Consider the following 18,380-nt stretch of genomic DNA (forward strand, 5'->3'; position numbering starts at 1 on the left):
AAAGGCAGGAAAAACGTCATACCCTTTGATCCAGCAATACCACTACTGGGTTTATATACTGAAGAGATCGTGAAAAAGTATAAAATTATAATTTGTAAAAAAATATTCATAGCAGCCCTGTTATAGTGGCAAAGAATGGGAAATCAAGTAAATGTCTATCAATTGGGGAATTCCTTAATAAATGGTTGTATATGTATGTGATGGACCACTATTGTTCTATTAGAAACCAGGAGGAATGGGAATTCAGGGAAACCTGGAAGGGTTTTCATGAATTGATGCTGAGCGAGCTAAACAGAAACAGAAGAACATTGTACACCCTAACAGCAACCTGGGGGTGATGAGCGACCTTAATTGATTTGCTCATTCCATCAGTGCAAAAATCAGGCACAATTTGGGGGTATCTGCGAAGGAGAATATCATCTGTATACAGATAAAGAATTGTGGACTTTAGGGGTAGCTAGGTGGCACAGTGGATAAAGCACCAGCCCTGGAGTCAGGAGTACCTGGGTTCAAATCCAGTCTAAGACACTTAATAATTACCTAGCTGTGTGGCCTTGGGCAAGCTACATAACCCCATTTGCCTTGCAAAATAACTAAAATAAAAAAGAATTGTGGAGTTTGAACAAAGACAAAAGCCTATTATCTTTAATTTAAAAAAAACTTATTATGTAATTTTGCTATTTCTTATACTTAATTTTTCTTCCTTAAGGATATGATTTCTCTTTCATCACATTCAACTAACATTAATGTATGCCATGGAACCAATGTAAAGACTAAGAGACTGAATTCTGTGGGGGGGTGGGGAGAGGGAAGGGAGATTAGGGGAAAATTTGTATAAAATTATATTAATAATAATAATAATATTTATATATAAAATATGTAAATATAATATTTTATAAATTTTAAAGGGGAAAGTAGTAAAATTTTGGTGAGAAGGAATAAGAGCAAAGGAAAGAGATAAATATAAATGGAAAAAGATAGCATGGAGCGAAATACAAAATCTCAACTGTAAATGAAAATACCCCAAATTTACCCATTAAAACAGAAGTGGATAGTAGAATGGAGTAAAAACCAGAATTCTTCAATATGTTGTTTACAAGAAAGCCAGTTGAAGCAGAGAGATACACATAGTGTTAAGGTAAAATACTGGAGCAAAATATATTATACCTCAGTAGAAGTAAAAAAAAAAAAAATCTGGAGTAGTGATCCTAATCTCAGACAAAGTAAAAAAAGCAAAGATAAAAGAAATAAGGAAGGAGACTACATCTTCTTTAAAGGCACCATTGGTAATGAAGCTATATCATTACTAAACATGTATGCATCTAGTGGACTAGTATCCAGGTTCTTAGGGGAAAATAGAGTGAATTACAAGGAGAAATAGATAGCAAAACTTTAATAATGGGACACTTCAGTCTCCTCTATCAGAACTAGATAAATCTAACAACAAAACAAACAACAAGTAAGTTAAGAAGGTGAAGAGAATCTTAGAAAACATAGATATGATAGAACTCTGGAGAAAAATTAGTGGGGATAGAAAAGAATATACCTTTTTCTCAGCAGTAAATGGCACCTTCATGATAATTGACCATATATTAGGACACAAAATCATTAAAATCAAATTCAGAAAGGCAGAAATAATAAATACACACTTCTCAGACATGATGTAATATAACTTACATGTAAGAAAGGATCAGGGAAAGATAAACCAGGAACTAATTGGAAATTAGATAACTTTATCTTAAATAATGGGTGGATCCAACATCAAAAATAGAAATAATCAATAATTATAACCAAGAAAATTATAATAATGATACATCATACCAAAATTTATGGGATTGCAGCCAAGGAAGTTTTGAGGGGAAACTTTTTATGCGTAAATGCCTATATGAATAAAAGAGAAAAAGAGGAGATCACTGAATTGGGTATAAAAGTAAAAAAAGCTAGAAAAAAAACCAAATTAAACAACTCCAATTAAATACATAATTATAAATTCCAAAAATCAAGGGAGAGATTATTAAAATGGAAAGCAAGAAAACCATTGATCTCATAAATAAAACTGAGCTGATTTTATGAAAAAACCAATAAAATAGACAAATCACAGTTTAATCTGATACTAAAAAAAGAAGGAAGATAACCAAGTTAACAGTATCAGAAATAAAAAAGGTGAGTTACCTACTAATGAGGAGGAAATTAAAGAGATAAATTGGAGCTACTTTGCCTAACTAAATGCCAATAACTTGGACAATTTGAGTGAAACGGATGAATATTTACAAAAACGCAAACTGCCGAGATTAACAGAAGAGGAAATAAATTACTTAAATCAGAAAAAGAAATTGAAGAAACCATCAGTAAATTCCCTAAGAAAAAATAGTCTTCAGGTCTTCAGAATTTACAAGTAAATTCTACCAAATACTTAAGGAACAATTAATTCCTATTTTACATGAACCATTTAAAAAAATAGAATAGGAAGGAGTTTTGCCAAAATCCTTTATTGACACCAACATGATGCTGATGCCTAACTCAGGAAGAACCAAAACAGACAAAAAATTATAGACCAATCTCTCTAATGAATATTGATGCAAAAATTTTAAATAAAATTTTAGCACTGGGACTACAGCAATTTATTAATGGGGTAATGCACATGATCAGGTTGGATTTATACCAGGCAGGCAGGATTGGTTCATCATTAGGAAAATACTCAACATAATTAACCATATCAATAGTAAAAATAATGGAAATCATATGAATAACTCAATAGATACTAAAAATATTTTGATAAAATTCAATATCCATTGCTATTTAAAAACAGTAGAAAGTTTAGGAATAGAATTTTCCTTAAAATTATAAATAGGATCTATCTAAAAACCTTAAACAAATATTATATTTAATGGGAATAAACTCAGAGCATTTCCAATAAATTAAGGGGTGAAACTAGGATGCCAATTATCACCATTACTATTCAATAAAGTATTGCAAATGCTAGCAATAACAATAGGAGAAGAAAAAGAAGCTGAAGGAATCAGAATTGGTGATGAGAAAGCAAAACTCTCACTCTTTGCAGATGATATGATGGTATACCTAGAGAAACCAAGAAAATCATCTAATAAAGTAATTGAAACAATTAACAAATTCAGAAAATTAGCAAGATATAAAAATAAACCCAAATAAATAATCAGCATTTCTATATATGAGCAACAAAGACCAAGAACAAGAGAGAAATTCTACTTAAAATAACTGCAGACAACATTAATTACTTGGGAATCTACCACCCCCAAAACCCAGAAACTGTAGGAACACAATTATAAAGCTCTCCTCACCCAAACAAAGTCAGATCTAAATAATTCGAAAAATGTCAAATGCTCATGACTAGGTTGAGCTAATATAATTAAAATGACAGTTCTACCCAAATTGAATATCTTATTCAGCACCATACCCATCAAACTCCCAAATAACTACTTTAGCATAACTACTTTACATGTTCCAAAGCTAGAAAAAATACTAAGGAAATTCATCTGGAGCTACAATGGGCAAGAATAGCAAGGGAAAAAAATGTAAAAGAAGGCAACCTAGATCTACCAGTTCTAAAAATTATACTTTAAAGCAGCAGTCATCAAAACTGGAAGGTACTGGATAAGAAATAGAATAATTGATCAGTGGATTAGGATAGGTTCAAAAGAAACTACAGTTAATGACTATAGCAATTTACTCTTTGAAAAACTCAAAAACATTAGTCTCTGGGATAATAACTCACTAATTGAAAAAAATTGTTGGGAAAACTGGAAATTGTTATAGTAAAAACTAGGCATAGATCTGCATCTCACACTTTATGCCACAATAAGCTCAAAATGTATACAGGATTAAGCCAAAAAGAGCAATACCATAGATAAATTAATAGACCCCAAATTATCTATCTATCTATCTATCTATCTATCTATCTATCTATCTATCTATCTACCTATCTATCTATCTATCTGATCTGTTGAAATTGGATAAATTTATGACCAAACAAGAATTAGAGCAGATTATAAACTACCAAATGAATGAGTTTGACTATATAAAATTAAAAAGTTTTTGCACAAATAAAATCAATGTTGCCAGAATTTGAAGGAAAGCACAAATCTGGGAAACAATCTTCACAACCAAGAGTTCTGATAAAGGTCTCATTTGTAAAACATATAGAGGACTGCATCAAATTTATAAGGTCACAAATCATTCCCCAATTGATAAACTATCAAAGGATATGAAAAGTTTTCAAATGAAGAAATTAAAGCTATATAATCATATGAAAACACTCCAAATCACTATTGATTAGAGAAATATAAATTAAAGCAACAATGAGGTATCATCTCACACCTATTAGATTAGCCCAGGGCAGAAAAAGCAAAGTTGCTCAATGTTGGAGAGGATATTGGGAGGATTGGGACATTGTTTGTGGAGTTGTGAATGGATCCAACCCTTTTGGATAGCAATATGAAACTATGCCCAAAGAGCAATAAAACTGTTCTTACCCTTTGACCTAGCAATTCCATTTCCAGGACTATATTCATAAGAAATTGTAAAAAATGGGAAAATCCTTCATGTTCCAAAATGGTCATTAGCAGCTCTTTTTGTAGTGGCAAAGAATTAGAAATTGAGGGGATACCCGTAAATTGGGGAATGGCTAAACAAGTTATGGTACATAAATACTTTGGAATATTATTATTCTATAAGAAAACATAAATGGTTGAACTCTAGAGAAGCATGGAATGACTTATAGGATCTGGTGCTGAGGGAAGGTAGTACAGACAAGATGAACAACCTTGATGGAAGCAACTCCTCTCAACAGTCCAGAGAACTAGGACAGCTGTATTAGACTGATAATGATCTATATTACCCACAACCAGAGGAAGGAAAACAAAACAAAACACACAGAAAAAACTCCCCTACTGAATTTCATCAACACTTTATAAAAATTATCTCTTATGTAACACTTTTCCTTAATCCTAATTCCACTTGTCAAAAATTACTTATTTGTAAATATGTATGTAAAAGGCTAACCTGACTGCTCCCTACTGAAGGGAGTGGGGTGGGAAGAAGGGTGGAGGGAAATTTTGTAACCTGGAAATATGCATTTTCATATGGATGAAAATTTAAAAAAATAAATTTAAAAAACAGAAATGTGGTGTTCATAAGATTCTGAAGAATTTTTGTGTCCATTCTTTAAGACAACAATAACAGGGAGGTGATGCTGTAATAAATACATGAATTGGATTTGAGTGAGGGTTTTCTAAGTCACTAGCCTTACCTTCTCCTATAGCGTCATCTGGGTCCAGTAGGTAGATATGAATCAAGAAGACTGGACATGGCCCTGGTTGCAAGACAATAAAGTTAAAGTGATATGTCCAAGGTTATATAGCAAGTGAGGCTTTTTCTTTTCTTTTTTTGCTTCATTAATTTTACATTATTACAATAATCTTATGAGAGTAAACATTCCTCCTCCCCCCTGGATTTATCTCTGGGATGAATTTGCCTTCTTTATCATGATTCCACCAAAGAATTTTCTTCAATTCTTTCGTCTCAGTTGCTATTACTAGCTGTATTTCCCTCCACCCTATTCCTCCCAACTCTCAGTTATTCTATTCTCTCTCTCTCCTTTCACCCTGTCCCTGTTCACAAGTATGAATAAGTTGTATCTGAGTACCCTCTCCCATGATCTTCCCTTTCTTCTATCACCTATCCCCCCCTTCTCTCCCCCATTCCCCCTCATCACATCTTTTCCCTCTCATTTTCCTCTAGGGTAAGATAGATTTCTATACTCTTTTAAGGGTGTATATTATTTCCTTCCGAGCCATTTCTGATGAGAATGAAGGCTTACTCATTCCCCCTTGCCCTCCCCCATTCCACTCTGTTGAAAAAGCTGTTTCTTGAGTCTTATGTGAAGTATGTTTTCCCTGTCTTTCTCTCCTTTCTCTTTCTACCAGTACCTTTCTTTATTACCCATTGACTCCCTCTTTCAGCTCCTTTCTGTGCCAGGTCTATAGCTGCTCCTTCTAACTGCTCTTATAAATGAGAAAGTTCATACAAATTATCAGTAGCTTCTTTCCATTCAGGAATACAAACATTAAGTTCCTCACAGTTAGTCCTTCTCAGCCCTCTCTGTGGTTCACCTGAGTCCTATACTTGGAGATCAAACTTTATGTTCAGCTGTGGGTGTTTCAGTAGGAAAGTGTGAAAGTTCCCTGTTCAATTGGAAGTCTATCTTTTCTCCTGAAAGAAGATGTTCAGTTTTGATGGGTGGTTGAATCTCAGTTGTAAACCAAGGTCTTTTGCCTTCCAGAATATCATATTTTAATCCCTATAAGTCCTTAATGTAGATGCTGCCAGATCCTGTGTAATCGTGACTGTAGAGCCATGGCAGTTGAATAGTTTGTTTCTGGCAGCTTTTAGTATTTTTTCTTTGACTTGGGAGTTTTGGAATTTGGCTATAATATTCTTGGAAGTTTTTCTTTTGGGATCTTTTTCAGGAGATGATCAATGAATTCCCTCAATTTCTATTTTATCCTCTGCTTCTAGGATCTCAGAGCAATTTTGCTGTATTATTTCTTTTTTTTTTTTTGCAAGGCAAATGGGGTTAAGTGGCTTGCCCAAGGCCACACAGTTAGGCAATTAGTAAGTGTCTGAGACTGGATTTGAACCCAGGTACTCCTGACTCCAAGGCCAGTGCTTTATCCACTATGCCACCTAGCCGCCCCTATTATTTCTTGACAAATGAAGTCTATATTACCTTTAAATTTAAAAAAAAAGTTATCATGTAATTTTGCTATCTCATACTTTATTTTTCTTAAGGATGTGAATTCTTTCTCATCATATTGAACTGAGATCAATGTATACTATGGAAACACTGTAAAGACTAACAGAATGCCTTTTCTTGGGGGGTGGAGGAGGGAACCAAAATGGGGGAAAATTGTGAAACTCAAAATAAATAAAATCCTAATAAAATAATGAAAAAAAAGAAAAATGAAGTCTAGGCTCTTTTCTTGGTCTTGATTTTCAAGTACTCCAATAATTTTTAAAGTTTTTACTTCTGGATATGTTTTTCAGATCAGTTGTTTTTATGATGGGATATCTCACATTTTCTTCTAATTTGGGGTGTTTTTTTAGAATAGTTTTATTTCTTCCTGATTTATCACAAAATGAACACCTTCCTTTATTTCCATTCTGCATTTGAAGGAATTATTTTCTTCAGAGAGCTTGTTTATGTCCTTTTCCAGCTGACCAATCCTGCTTTTTAAGGCCTTTTACTCCTCATTTGGCTTTTTTGTGCTACTTTTCCCAAATTGGTCTAAACTTATTTTTAATATACTATTTTCTTGGGGAAGGAGCCAAGATGGTAACAGGAGAGGATCGTCTCTTAAGTGCTCTCTCTCAAAACTTATAAACTAAGGACTCTAACTAAATTTTTGAGAGAAAGAACCCACAGAGGGATCCAGTGAGGCAGTTCTCCAACCCAAGGTAACCTAGAAAAGAGCAGAAAGGCTCTGCTCCGTGGGGTTGGAGGGGCAGCTCCCCAGAGCAAAGGAACTTCAGCCTCCTGGAGGCAGCCCCAGGGTGCTGGGAGCCAGGGTTCATGGCAGTGGGGGTACTTTCCTGACCCATACTCGGGGAGCATTGGGCACAGCTTGGAGGATCAATGTGGGGGACCTCTGCCAGAGTGGACATGTGAAACCTAGCCCTCAGGGCACTCAGCAAGCAGCCCAGATCCAGGAACTGGAAGCAGGAGCCCCCAGGACATGAGTGCTGAGCCTAGGGAGGGGAGTGAAGAGAGACTTCTGAGCTCTATCCTCTGTCACTGGAATAGGACTCTGGGGCTTTGACCACATTCAGATCCTGATTGTAGTCAAGGACGCCCCCCCACAATAGAACAGCAGGAACCTACATGCCTCAGCCCCCTGGCAGAAGAGAACACTTATGGTTATTCACAGACCAGGAGAGAAGACAGAGCCTCACACATGGAGATCCTTGTTGGGGGGGGGTGTCCCAATAATACTCAAAAGCTCAGGAAGCACCCCAAAACCAGGCACAGGCTGGAGAAATGAGTAATCAGAGAAAAAAGAGGAACACCATTGAGAAACACTTTTGCCCATGATCCCAAGAAGGTTCAAAACATTCAATCTGAAGATGAGAAAGTACAAGCTCCTGCATTTAAAGACTCCATGAAAAACAGAAATTGGGCTCAGGCTATGACAGAGCTCAAAAAAGACATTGAAAATCAAGTGAGGGAGATAGAAGAAAAATTGGGAAAAGAAATGAGAGAGATGTAGGAAAAATATGAAAATGAATTCAGCAGCTTAGTCAAGGAGATCTCAAAAAATGCTGAAGAAAATAGCATATTTAAAAACCAGCATAGGTCAAACAGATAAAACAGTTAAAAAAAGTTTTTGAGGAGAAGAATGCTTTGAAAAGCAGAATTGGCCAGATGGAAAAAAAGAGATAAGAAAGCTCTCTGAGGAAAAAAAATCCTTCAGATGTATAATGGAAATGAGGGAGGCTGCTAATTTTATGAGAAATCAGGACACAATACTTCAGAACCAAAAGAATAAAAAATTAGAAGAAAATGTGAAATATCTCATTTTAAAAACAACTGATATAGAAAACAGATTTAGGAAATATAATCTAAAATTTATTGGAATACCTGAAAGTCATGATCAGGAAAAGAGCCTTGATACCATTTTCAAAGTATTACTAAAGGAAAATTTCCCTGATATCCTAGAAGCAGAGAGCAAAATAGAAATTGAGAGAATCCACTGATCCCCCTGAGAAAGAGATCCAAAAAAAAAAAAACCAACCCCCAGGACTATTATATCCAAATTGCATAACTCCCAAGTCAAACAGAAAATATTACAAGCAGCCAGAAGGACACAATTCAGATATCATGGAGCTGCAGTCATGATCACACAGGACTGAGCAGCAACTACATTAAAAGCTCATAGGGCTTGGAATATAACATTCTGGAATTCAAAAGAGCTTGGAATGCAAGTGATAATCAATTATCCAGCAAGGCTGAATGTCCTCTTCCAGGGAAAAAGATGGACTTTCAATGGACCAGGGGAATTTCTAATGTTCCTGTTGGAATTGATCTTCAAATACAAGACTCAAGTGAAGCATAGAGAGTGGCAGAGAAGGAGAAAATATGAGGGACTTAATGGTGATGAACTTCATGTATTCCTGCATAGAAAAATGATACTGCTAATACTCATAAGAACCTGCTCATTCAATAGAGCAGGTATAAGGAGCTTTTATAGATGAAGCACAGGAGAGAGACATGAATTTGAAAATATAATGTGGTGTAAAAATGGAGTCAATTGCTAAAAGGGAAATGTAATGGGAGAAATAAAAAGGAGAAGTGGAATAGGCTAAGATATTTCATATAATAAGATTTTTTTATTACAATGAGCTATTGCAATGATATGGAAGGGGGAGGCAAGGGGGAATGAGGGAAACTTCGCTCTCATCAGAGGTGGCTATGAGAGGAAACAGCATATATACTCAATGGGGTATAGACATATGGAGTAAGAAGGAAAGAAGGGGGAATGGGGGAAAGGGGATGTGAATGATGGATAGGATGGACCATTGTGGGAGAGTGGTCACATATAACACATTTTCTTTTTTACTTCTTGCAAGGGGCTGGGATTGAATGGCCTGTCTGGGACCATAGGGCCAGGTGGATGCTGGGCCCATAAGTGGTGGTATGTAGGCTCAGGGCCTCTTGGGCCCAGGACTGGGGATCTGTCTGTTGTACCACTCAACTACCCTACAGCGGAGACAGAGTGAAAGGAGAGAGAAAATATAGTATATGGTAGTGGAGACATAAAATGGAGGGAGTTGCGATCAGCAATGGCAACAGCGGAAAAATAGGAAAGTAACTTTTGTGATGGACTTATCATGTGATCCATCTGTGACAGAGCTGGAGGTGTTGGAACACAGACTGAAGCACATTTCTTCTTCTTCTTATTTTTTTTTGGGGGGGTGCAGGACGAATGGGGCTGGGTGGCTTGACTGGGACTGCAGAGGTGGGTGATTGTTGTGTGTCTGAGGCTGGATTTGCACGTAGGTGCTCCTGGCTCCAGGGCTAGTACTCCGTCCACTGCACCACCTGGCCATACCAACTATTATTACTATTTTTAAAATTTTAATTTTAATTTTAATTTTTTTCTCTCTCCTTTTCTTTAGCACTCATATGGGTTTATATTTTGGGGGGAAGTTGTTATTATGTGTACTCTTAAACAAGAATATTTTAGTAATACATTAAAATATTATTTGTACAAAATAAGAATAAATAAATTTAAAAATTATAATTTTCTTCAGTATTTTTTTCAAAAGACAAAATTTGATAAGCCATCAATAAACTCCCTAAGAAAAATTCTCCAGGGCAAGATGGATTCACAAGGAAACTCTATCAAACATTTACAGAACTAGTTATTCTAAACTTATATAAACTATTTGAAAAAATCAGTGAAGAAAGTATTCTGCCAGATTCCTTTTATAACACTAATATTGTCAGATTCTTAAACTAGGAACAGTCAAATGAGAGAAGAAAATTATAGACCAATCTTCCTAACAAACTGATGCAAAATTTTTATTTATTTTAGTTAGGTTTTATTTTTCCCAATTTTATGTAAAAGATAGTTTTCTACATTCATCCTTTTTAAGTTTTTGATATCAAAAATTATAAAAAATATAATAAGGTTATTATACCAGGTTATCACTAGGATAATACAATATAGCATTAATAACTGGTATTCATGGATGGTTCCAATTTAGAAAACCAGTCAGCATAATTCATGATATCAATAGCAAAATTATCAGTAATTATGTTACTATCTCAATAAATACTAAAAACATCTTTTGACAAAAACACTGGAGCACATAGCTATAAACAGAATTTTCTTCAAAATGATAAGGTGTTTCTGTCTAAGACTATCTGCAAGTATTTTTAGCAATAGTGTTAAACTAGAAGCATTCCCAATAACATCAGGGGTGAAATAAGGTTACCTATTATCGCTTCTGTCTTTCAATACTATATTAGAAATGTTAGCTTGAGGAATAAGAGAAGTAAAGGAAATTGAAGTAATTAGAATAGTCAGTGATGAAATAAAACTAACTCTTTACAGATGATATTATGGTATGCTTACAGAACCCTAGAAAACCAACTCAAAAAGGATGTCACAACAGCTTTAGCAAAGTAGCAGGATATAAAATAAACTCACAAAACCATCTGCATTTCTATATATTACCAAACATCAAGAAATAGAAAGAGAAATTCCACTTTAACTATAGGCAATATCAAATACTTGGAAATCTATGTCCCCAAATAAGCCAAGAAACTATATGAACATAATTATATAATACTTTCCACACTAATAAAGTCAGATCTATACAATTGAAAAAATATTGTTTATGGATGGGTGAAGCTAATAGAATGAGAATTCCACCTAAATTAATTTACTTGTTCAGTGCCATACCAATCAAGTTACCAAATAAATTATTTTACAGAGCTAGAAAAAATAGTAACAAAATTCATTTGGAAAAACAAAAGGTCAAAGGATATCAATGAAATGCAACTGAAGGCAATCTTATTGTCCCAGATCTATTACTATTATTATAGACTTATTATCTATAGTATTATAAAGTGGTAGTTATCAAAAATGTTTGAGACTGGCTAAGAAATAGGGAAGTAGATCAGTGGTATAGCTTAGATACAAAAATACAATAGCAAATTATTATAGTATTCTAATGTTTGATAACCCAAAGTTATTATTGTATGGAATAAGTACTCACTATTTGATAAAATAAAACCAAAATCAAAACAAAAATAAACATTCAAAGAATGCTGGGAAAATTTGAAAAATAATATGGGAAAAACTAGTCATAGGCTCACATTTCACATTCCATACCAATATAAAATCAAAATGGATACATGATTTTAGAGATGACAAAATATGATGTCATAAGCAAATTAGGGCTTCATAGGGATGGGGGCGTTATGACCAAAAAAGGAATAGAGAGAAAATCATAAATCATAAAATGCATAATTTTTACTATATGAAATATAAAAAATCTTTTCACATCTAAAATAATACAACTCAGATTAAAAGGAATGAAAAAAGGCTGACAATTTTCATAGTTATTGTTTCTGATAAAGGACTAACTTCTAAAATATAAAGAGAACTGAGTCAAATTTGTAAGAATGAAAGTCAGTTTCCAATTGATAACTGGTCAAAGGATCTGAACAAGCAGTTTCAGATAAAAAAAATAATGCTGCCTTTAGTCACAGAAAAAATTGTTCCAAATCATCACTGATTTGAGAAATGCAAATTTAAATGTCACTTTGCTTCTACCTTACAACTATCAGATTGGATAAAATCAGTTGGACAAAATAGTTCTGAATGATTTCATTTTTCCCTCATTGGTTAATTTGTATTATTTTTAAAAACTAAACATGAAATTATCTATTTCATTATTTCATTCCTTCTTTTATTTGCCCTTTGATCTACTCTTTCTTTAAAATTAGATTATGTTTCCATTTAGTTTAAGTTATATCCCTCTATGGTCCTTCATTTTACATGATTTTTATGGCATCATCATCTGAAATGAATGCATTCAATATTACTGCATTTCTGTATTTAGTTATGAGGGTTTTTATGTCCAATACATATTATGAGGGTTTTACGCCCAATACAATTATGAGGATTTTATGCCCAATTTTGATGTAGATACCACGTACCATAGGAAAAAATATATTCCTATCTCCATTCAATTTCTCCAGAGGTCTAACATCTATAACTTTTCTAACATTCTATTCACTTTCTTAACTTCCTTCTTAATTTTAGGGTTATATTTATCTAATTCTGAGAGAGAGAGAGGGAGGTTGAGGTTCCCCTGACAATATATAATCTTCCTGGAATTTTTTAGCTTTTCCTCCAAGAATCTGGATACATATTTAATAATGAAATTATTCATTGTCTATGGTACTTTTTTAGGAGTTTGTTCTTTCCTTCCTTATCTCTTTTAATGAGACCTATTTTTGAAATTACTTTGACATTAAGATGGCTACACCTATTTTTGTTTTCACTTCTGCTGAAGCATAATATATTCTGCTCAGGGGTGGCTAGCTGGTGCAGTGGATAGAGCACTGGCCCTGGAGTCAGGAGTATCTGAGTACAAATCCGGCCTCAGACACAATAATTACCTAGCTGTGTGGCCTTGAGCAAGCCACTTAACCCCATTTGCCTTGCAAAATATTAAAAAAATATAAATATATAATATATTCTGCTCCAGTCTTTTACTCTGTATTTATCTCTGCTTCAATTGTCTTTTTTTGTAAGAAGCATAGTGTAGGATTCTGTTTTTTAATCCATTCTGCTATCTGCTCTCCTTTTCTTGGAGAGTTCCTTCCATTTACATTCATATTTAAAACTACTGATTCTTTAATAAACTCCATACTATCTCCCCTCAGATTGTATTTTCCCCACCTTTTACCTTATCTCTCCTCCCCAGTGCTTGGTACTGAATACCACCTTCCCCAATATGTTTCCCCCTTCTATCTCACATCTTTTTTCTGTCACCCTTCCCTTTTGCCCTTCTTTCATTCTCCATTATTAGTTCCTCCTCTCCACATTCCCTCCTAATATTTGAAAGTTAAGATAAATTTCTAAACCCTACTGAAAGTGTGAGTTAATCCCTCTTGGAGTCAAAGTTGATAAAAGATTGAGGTGATTCTTGCCTCCTCCCTTCTTTCCATGTACTGCTTTTGGTCCTTTGCATCTCTTCATGTTATATAATTTACCCCATTCTACCTCTACGTTCCTCTTGTCGTTTTACAGTCCCTCCCTTTTTAATGCCCTATATTTTTTATTCATTTTAACAAAATCATGGGCATACCATGAATGCGGATACTTTCAATATCAATATATTCTCTCTAATAAGAGTTACAAATCTCAAGAATTATGAGAATCTTTCTCCCTGAAAGATATATAATCAGTTAAATCTTATTGGATAGCTGTCTTTTCCCCTTTTTTACCTTTTCACATATCTCTTGAATTTCCTGTTTGAAGTTCAAGTTTTCTCATTAGCTCTTATCTTTTCATTAGGAAAGTTTGAAGGTTACTTATTTAATTAAATGTCCTTCTTTTCCCCTGAAAGAGAAATCTAAGTTTTGTTGATTAGTTGATTCTTGGTTGTCATCCAAGTTCCTTTGCTCACTGGACTATCATGTTCCAGGCCCTTAGACCCTTTAATAGTGATGCAGTCAGATCCTGCATAATCCTGTGTCTCCCTGGTATTTGAATTGCTTCTTTCTGGCTGCTTGTAGGATTTTCTCTTTGATCTGCTAATTTTGGAGTTTGACCACAATTTTATTTGGTGTTTACATTTTAAGATCCCTTTCAAGAGGGGATTGATGGATTCTTTCAATGACTATTTGCTCATATGTTCCATGCTATCAGCAAAGTTCTCCTTAACTCTGTCCTAACGTATGGAATTCAGGCTTTTTTATTTTTTTTGGTAAGTACTCCTCTCATTCTTAGATTGTGTCTCCTGGATCTCTTTTCCAGGTGACTTGTTTTACCAGAGAAAGAGATTTTAAATTTTCTTCTATGTTTCCATTTTTGAAAAAAAATTAACAGATTTTTAATATATCATAAAGTCATTAGCTTCTGCTCACCCCAATCTATTTTTCAGGGAGGTATTTTCTCCATTTAGCTTTTGCATCTCATTTTCCATTTTACCTCTTATGTTTTTGAGGCAATTGTGGCTTTTTTTTGCATTTGTCTATTTTTATTTTTATTTATTTTTTGTTGAGATTTTATTTTTCCAAATACATTTTCTGAAAGATTTTCAGCATTCATCCACATGCATATGTATTTTTAAGTTACACAATTTCCTTCCGCCCTCCCTTCCCACCCCACTTCCCCTGGTGAATAGTCAGGTTAGTATTGTGTAAAGACATTTGTGTTAAATGTGTTTACAGATTATAATTTTAAGTATGAGTAATTAAGAATAAGGGAGATCCATAAGTGATAATTAAAAAGTGAATGTAGGATTCATTGGATTCTGAAGGATTTTTTAAATTTTGTATTATTTTGTTTTGTTGTTCTTCCTCTGGATGAGGATAACATTGTCCAAAGCTGGTCTAATGGGTTGCCCTAGCTCTATGAACTGCTGAGAAGAGCTGCATCCATCATGGTTGATCATTTCAAATCATTGTAAATTTGTTCATTGTTCATTTGCTTCTGTTTCCTCTGCTCATCTGTTCCCTCAGCTCAGATCCTGTAATTCATTCCATGATTCTCTAGAATCCAACAATTATGGTTTCTTAGAGAACAATAGTATTCCATTATATTTGTATGCCATAACTTGTTTTTTTTATGTTTATTTTTTCAAGGAAATGAGGTTAAGTGGTTTGCCCAAGCCCACACAGCTAGGTAATTATTAAGTGTCTGAGGCTGGATTTGAACTGAGGTACTCCTGACTCCAGGACCAGTGCTCTATCCACTGCGCCACCTAGCCACCCCACGCCATAACTTGTGAAACCATTCCTCAGTTGCTGGGTATCCCTTCAGTTTTCAATTCTTTGTCACCACAAAGAAAGCTGCTATGTATATTTTGGAACATGTGGGATTTTTCTCATTTCTTATGATTTCTTTGAATATAGGCTTAGAGTTAGAATTGCTATGTCAAAAGGAATGAACAGTTTTATTGTTCTTTGGGCATAGTTCCATATTGCTCTCCAGAATGGTTGGATCAGTTCACAACTCCACCAGCAACAATTCAATGTCCCAGTCCTCCCACAACCTCTCCAACATGGATGATTTTGGAGCATTTTTTTCATAGAATTATACATAGCTTTAATTTCTTCATTTGCAGACTGTCTAGTCATAACCTTTGACCATTTATCAATTGGGGAATGACTTATAACCTTATACATTTGATGCAGTTTGTGATATATTTTAGAAATAAGACCTTAAACAGAACTAGTTGTGAAGATTGTTTCCCAGCTTTCTGATTTTCTTCTAATTTTGGCAGCCTTGATTTGATTAGTGCAAAAACTTTTTTAATTTAATATAGTCAAAATCATTCATTTTGCAGTTCATAATTTATTCCTTGTTTGGCCATAAGTTTGTCTACATATGTCTTTATCCTCTACACACTTTGACCTTATTTTAGTATAGTGTATGATATGTGGATCTATGTCTAGTTTTTGCCATTCTATTTTCCAGTTTTCTCAACAATTTTGGTCAAATAGTGAATTCTTATCCCAGAAGCTAAAGTCTTTGGTTCTGTCAAACAGTAGATTACTGTAGTCATTTAATACTATTTCTTTTGAATTTATCCTAATTTGTGCACATTACTCTATTTCTTTACCAGTACCAGGCAGTTTTAATCTGGTAGAGCTAGGCTTTATATAATTCTCTGGTCCCACTTTTCCCCACTTTATAATGTTATTTTCACTGGAACAAAGTTATAAATATGTATTCAGCTGTCTGATGGAGTGGCAGGGTTTCACAATTTTATGATGGTTTTTAGTTATAATACATAAAAGATATTATGCTAAACTGACATTGGTCAGAGTTAGTGTATGCCTGAAATCAAAGGTTGTGCCTTAAATAATTTCTCATTAAAATTAGAAGTAAAAGCCTCAGTTTGATAATGTATATATCCCTTTCATTTTCAGTAGGGATATCACCAGGATAAAAAGTCACTTTACTCTGTAAGTCAACCAGAATGCATCACAAGTTGAAGTTTTTGCTATTTAAGAGCCTAGTTAAGTTCTGACTGGCATATAAGTGACCCCATCTGTAACTCCTAACTGGTAAATGTGTGATTTCACATGCAAGCGTCAAGTCAGCCACTAAACCTCTCATCTCTCATCTCCTTTTGATTGCTAAATATTTTGACAGTTTTGTTTATATTTCTGGTTTCTCATCAACCATTCAACTCTCAGTCTTTTGCAGTCTGTTATCTCCTCTGATCCTACTACTGTAACATCTCTCTCAATGGTCAATGACATCCAAATCTCACCGTTTAAATCTCTTTGCTGTATGTAGAGCTATTGATCCCTATTCCCCTTGGCCTTACAAGCATCATATTTTCCTAATTTGGATCATAATGAATTCTGTTTTTTGGTTCCCTTAATCTTTCTGATTTCTTAATTTCCTGACTTTTTTAAAAACCCTTTTCTTTGTCCTCTTCCTCTTCCATCTTTCACTCCTTGTCTCTGACAATCATATTCCAATAGATTCAACAACTTTCCCACAGATGAATTATTAATCTTATCTTCAGTGATAATACTTTTTCTTAATACCAGACCCATATATCCAAATACCTCTGTGACATCTCTGCCTGAATGTGTCTGCTAGCTCCTCAATATCCTTCCCTTCCTTAGGCTGAACTTATAATTTAGGACTTGAAATAGGAACCACAGTAGTTTCTTTTTCATTTACCTGATTATGATACAGTCCTGTTTTCCTTTTAGATGATTATTAAATAATTGATGGAATATTGGGCTATATTGTTTCCTTTTACTTTCCTTTCTCTCAGCTGGTCTTTTTCTATTTATTTCCCTCTTAAACCCAGTATTCTTCCTATTGCTATTTCTTTTAGTTCTGTCCAAAACACACTAGAATACAATTCTTAATGTATCTTATCGTTTTTAATTATTAATCATAAACAAAGGTATATGTAAATACAAGTAACCAAATGTATCTTGGATCAAATATTTCCTCATTAGTTATGTGACTGTATAACATTAACACTGTCATAATCTGGTGTGGATCATGGTGAAATAGATATTAAACTGGGAGTTAAAACAACAAAATTTTTTTAAATATGTTGAGTCATTTAATTTTTACTTCTTGTTAGACCCTCTCCTTCCTCATTTTTAAAATGAGGGAGATGGATTAAATAACTCTTGTTTTTGTTTCTTATATAAAAAATAAAATAAAATAAAATATTTTTACTTACATTTAAACATTTAAAATTTCAACAAATTTCTATGGCAACTAAGAATATTTAGTAGGGTTCTTGGTTAAATACCAAGAGAAATACATAAAAACTGTTTTAAATTTGTTTCACAAAAACCTACTTTATGTCTGTCAGCATATTTGCACTTCTTTTCTGATTTCCCAATGTATAATACTGTGAAAAATGAGAGGCACTCAAAATGAGATGAGCCTTCCCAACTCCAGTGTCACAACCCTCAAATCAGTCCTTTGTACTGTGGTACAGATTAATCTGCCTCATGCATAAATTTGATCTTATCATTCTTTGACTGAAAACTCTGTAATAAATAGCTCCCTATTGCTTACCAAATAAATCCTGAATTTTTTAGTCTGCCTTTTAAG

This window comes from Macrotis lagotis, chromosome 3 (genome assembly GCF_037893015.1).
Source record: "Macrotis lagotis isolate mMagLag1 chromosome 3, bilby.v1.9.chrom.fasta, whole genome shotgun sequence".
NCBI classification, from domain to species: domain Eukaryota; kingdom Metazoa; phylum Chordata; class Mammalia; order Peramelemorphia; family Peramelidae; genus Macrotis; species Macrotis lagotis.